Source organism: Carex rostrata, unplaced genomic scaffold, assembly GCF_964058835.1.
Source record: "Carex rostrata unplaced genomic scaffold, lpCarRost1.2 SCAFFOLD_40, whole genome shotgun sequence".
NCBI lineage: Eukaryota > Viridiplantae > Streptophyta > Magnoliopsida > Poales > Cyperaceae > Carex > Carex rostrata.
The window spans coordinates 350001-355000 of record NW_027601200.1 but is presented as its reverse complement, the minus strand read 5'-3'; positions in this window follow the sequence as shown (position 1 = coordinate 355000).

Genomic DNA, 5000 nt, shown 5'->3' with positions numbered 1-5000 from the left:
GTTTTTCCGGCTTGTAAAAATTCCCACTTTTTTCGGATTGGACGGTTCCTACCCGGTGTGGACCATTTCTCAAACTTCCGGATTGTACGCGATCCAAATTATGGATGTAGGCAAAAATTCAAATTTATTAAAAATATGAAATATGAAATTTGGAGTTTGGAAAAAAAAAATTGGGTTGTACAATTTCGGATCTTATGCAAGTGGGTTGGACAATTTTTGGTCCAAATGAATTACAACCGTCCAAAGAGCCATTGAAACTCCAGTTTTTCCGGCTTGTAAAAATTCCCACTTTTTTCGGATTGGATGGTTCACACCCGGTGTGGACCATTTCTCAAACTTCCGGATTGTACGCGATCCAAATTATGGATGTAGGCAAAAATTCAAATTTATTAAAAATATAAAATATGAAGTTTGGAGTTTGGAAAAAGAAAATTGGGTTGGACAATTTCGGATCTTATGCAAGTGGGTTGGACAATTTTTGGTCCAAATGAATTACAACCGTCCAAAGAGCCATTGAAACTCCAGTTTTTCCGGCTTGTAAAAATTCCCACTTTTTTCGGATTGGATGGTTCACACCCGGTGTGGACCATTTCTCAAACTTCCGGATTGTACGCGATCCAAATTATGGATGTAGGCAATACTTTTTTGATATTTTGAAAAAGTTCAAATTTATTAAAAATATAAAATATGAAATCTGCAGTTTGGAAAAAAAATTGGAAGTTTGAAATCTGAAGTTCAACAAAAAAAACGGCGCAAAAATCAGCAAAGCGGGGGCAACTAAGCGGATGCGGCCAGCCGTCAGTGAAAAATGGCCCCAAAACTGAGCGCATGCGGCCAAGCGTCGGTGCAAAATGGCCCGAAAACAGTCCCGTCGGTGCCCCCGTCGGGCTAAAATGACCCGAAAACAGTTCAGCTGGGGAAAATTAAGCGGATCCGGCCAAGAGTCGGTGGAAATTGGCCCGAAAACAGCCCAGCGGCAAGCGGAAGCGGCTAACGTTGGGGAAAAGTGACCCGAAAACAGTTAAGCGGGGGAAAACTAAGCGGATGCGGCCACGCGTTGGGGAAAACAAAGCGGATCCGGCCCAGAGTCGGTGGAAATTGGCCCGAAAACAGTCCAGCGGCAAGCGGAAGCGGCTAACGTTGGGAAAAAGTTACCCGAAAACAGTTCAGCGGGGGAAAACTAAGCGGATGCGGCCACGCGTTGGGGAAAACTAAGCGGATACGGCCAAGTGTTGGGGAAAAATGGCCCGAAAACAGCCCAGCGGCAAGCGGAAGCGGCTAACGTTGGGGAAAAGTGACCCGAAAACAGTTAAGCGGGGGAAAACTAAGCGGATGCGGCCACGCGTTGGGGAAAACTAAGCGGATACGGCCAAGAGTCGGTGGAAATAGGCCCGAAAACAGTCCAGCGGCAAGCGGAAGCGGCTAACGTTGGGCAAAAGTGACCCGAAAACAGTTCAGCGGGGCAAATTTTTGAAATTTTTTTTGAAATTTTGAAATTTTTTTGAATTTTTGAAATTTTTGAAGTTTTTTTGGGTTTTTGGACTTTTTTTGAATTTTTGAATTTTTTGAATTTTTTTGAATTTTTTTGAATTTTTTGAATTTTTTTTGAATTTTTGAATTTTTTTTTTTTTTTTTTTAATTTATTTGATTTTATAAATTTTTTGTGATTTTTTGAGATTTTTTTGAATATTTTACATGGGTGATTTCGACTTGGGGGATTTTCAGGGGGTGGTAACCCTGGGCGTGGCTAGAGCCTCAAAATGCATATTCCCCTATAGGGGGGCAAGGTTTTCAAAAATGGGTGCCCCCTCATGTACACGCGCGTGGGTGTACATGGCCCCGTCGGTGCCAGCGTGGGTGGAAAATGGCCCGAAAACAGCCCAGCGGCAAGCGGAAGCGGCTAACGTTGGGCAAAACTGACCCGAAAGCAGTATAGCTTGGAAAATTAAGCGGATGCAGCCAATTGTTGGCGAAAACTAAGCGGATACGGCCAAGTGACGGTGAAAAATGGCCCGAAAACAGTCCAGCGGCAAGCGGAAACGGCTAACGTTGGTCAAAAGTGACCCGAAAACAGTTCAGCTGGGGGAAATTAAGCGGAAGCAGCCAAGCGTTGGGCAAAACCAAGCGGATACGGCCAAGAGTCGGTGGAAAATGGCCCGAAAACAGTCCAGCGGCAAGCGGAAACAGCTAACGTTGGGACAAAGTGACCCGAAAACAGTTCAGCTGGGGAAAATTAAGCGGATGCAGCCAAGCGTTGGGGAAAACTAAGCGGATCCGGCCCAGAGTCGGTGGAAATTGGCCCGAAAACAGTCCAGCGGCAAGCGGAAGCGGCTAACGTTGGGCAAAAGTGACCCGAAAACAGTTCAGCGGGGGAAAACTAAGCGGATGCGGCCACGCGTTGGGGAAAACTAAGCGGATACGGCCAAGTGTTGGGGAAAAATGGCCCGAAAACAGCCCAGCGGCATGCGGAAGCGGCTAACGTTGGGGAAAAGTGACCCGAAAACAGTTAAGCGGGGGAAAACTAAGCGGATGCGGGCACGCGTTGGGGAAAACTAAGCGGATGCGGCCAAGTGTCGGTGGAAATTGGCCCGAAAACAGCCCAGCGGCAAGCGGAAGCGGCTAACGTTGGGCAAAAGTGACCCGAAAACAGTTCAGCGGGGGAAAACTAAGCGGATGCGGCCACGCGTTGGGGAAAACTAAGCGGATACGGCCAAGAGTCGGTGGAAATTGGCCCGAAAACAGTCCAGCGGCAAGCGGAAGCGGCTAACGTTGGGCAAAAGTGACCCGAAAACAGTTCAGCGGGGCAAATTTTTGAAATTTTTTTTGAAATTTTTTTGAATTTTTGAAATTTTTGAAGTTTTTTTGGGTTTTTGGACTTTTTTTGAATTTTTGAAATTTTTGAATTTTTTTGAATTTTTTTGAATTTTTTGAATTTTTTTTGAATTTTTGAAATTTTTTTTTTTTTTTTGAATTTATTTGATTTTATAAATTTTTTGTGATTTTTTGAGATTTTTTTGAATATTTTACATGGGTGATTTTGACTTGGGGGATTTTCAGGGGGTGGTAACCCTGGGCGTGGCTAGAGCCTCAAAATGCATATTCCCCTATAGGGGGGCAAGGTTTTCAAAAATGGGTGCCCCCTCATGTACACGCGCGTGGGTGTACATGGCCCCGTCGGTGCCAGCGTGGGTGGAAAATGGCCCGAAAACAGCCCAGCGGCAAGCGGAAGCGGCTAACGTTGGGCAAAACTGACCCGAAAGCAGTATAGCTTGGAAAATTAAGCGGATGCAGCCAATTGTTGGCGAAAACTAAGCGGATACGGCCAAGTGACGGTGAAAAATGGCCCGAAAACAGTCCAGCGGCAAGCGGAAACGGCTAACGTTGGGCAAAAGTGACCCGAAAACAGTTCAGCTGGGGGAAATTAAGCGGAAGCAGCCAAGCGTTGGGCAAAACCAAGCGGATACGGCCAAGAGTCGGTGGAAAATGGCCCGAAAACAGTCCAGCGGCAAGCGGAAACGGCTAACGTTGGGACAAAGTGACCCGAAAACAGTTCAGCTGGGGAAAATTAAGCGGATGCAGCCAAGCGTTGGGGAAAACTAAGCGGATCCGGCCCAGAGTCGGTGGAAATTGGCCCGAAAACAGTCCAGCGGCAAGCGGAAGCGGCTAACGTTGGGCAAAAGTGACCCGAAAACAGTTCAGCGGGGGAAAACTAAGCGGATGCGGCCACGCGTTGGGGAAAACTAAGCGGATACGGCCAAGTGTTGGGGAAAAATGGCCCGAAAACAGCCCAGCGGCAAGCGGAAGCGGCTAACGTTGGGGAAAAGTGACCCGAAAACAGTTAAGCGGGGGAAAACTAAGCGGATGCGGCCACGCGTTGGGGAAAACTAAGCGGATGCGGCCAAGTGTCGGTGGAAATTGGCCCGAAAACAGCCCAGCGGCAAGCGGAAGCGGCTAACGTTGGGCAAAAGTGACCCGAAAACAGTTCAGCGGGGGAAAACTAAGCGGATGCGGCCACGCGTTGGGGAAAACTAAGCGGATACGGCCAAGAGTCGGTGGAAATTGGCCCGAAAACAGTCCAGCGGCAAGCGGAAGCGGCTAACGTTGGGCAAAACTGACCCGAAAACAGGTCAGCGGGGGAAAACTAAGCGGATGCGGCCACGCGTTGGGGAAAACTAAGCGGATACGGCCAAGAGTCGGTGGAAATTGGCCCGAAAACAGTCCAGCGGCAAGCGGAAGCGGCTAACGTTGGGCAAAAGTGACCCGAAAACAGTTCAGCGGGGGAAAACTAAGCGGATGCGGCCACGCGTTGGGGAAAACTAAGCGGATACGGCCAAGAGTCGGTGGAAATTGGCCCGAAAACAGTCCAGCGGCAGGCGGAAGCGGCTAACGTTGGGCAAAACTGACCCGAAAACAGTTCAGCGGGGGAAAACTAAGCGGATGCGGCCACGCGTTGGGGAAAACTAAGCGGATACGGCCAAGAGTCGGTGGAAATTGGCCCGAAAACAGTCCAGCGGCAAGCGGAAGCGGCTAACGTTGGGCAAAAGTGACCCGAAAACAGTTCAGCGGGGGAAAACTAAGCGGATGCGGCCACGCGTTGGGGAAAACTAAGCGGATACGGCCAAGAGTCGGTGGAAATTGGCCCGAAAACAGTCCAGCGGCAAGCGGTAGCGGCTAACGTTGGGCAAAACTGACCCGAAAACAGTTCAGCGGGGGAAAACTAAGCGGATGCGGCCACGCGTTGGGGAAAACTAAGCGGATACGGCCAAGTGTTGGGGAAAAATGGCCCGAAAACAGCCCAGCGGCAAGCGGAAGCGGCTAACGTTGGGCAAAAGTGACCCGAAAACAGTTCAGCGGGGGAAAACTAAGCGGATGCGGCCACGCGTTGGGGAAAACTAAGCGGATACGGCCAAGGGTCGGTGAAAAAGGGCCCGAAAACAGTCCAGCGACAAGCGGAAGCCGCTAACGTTGGGCAAAAGTGACCCGAAAACAGTCCAGCGGGG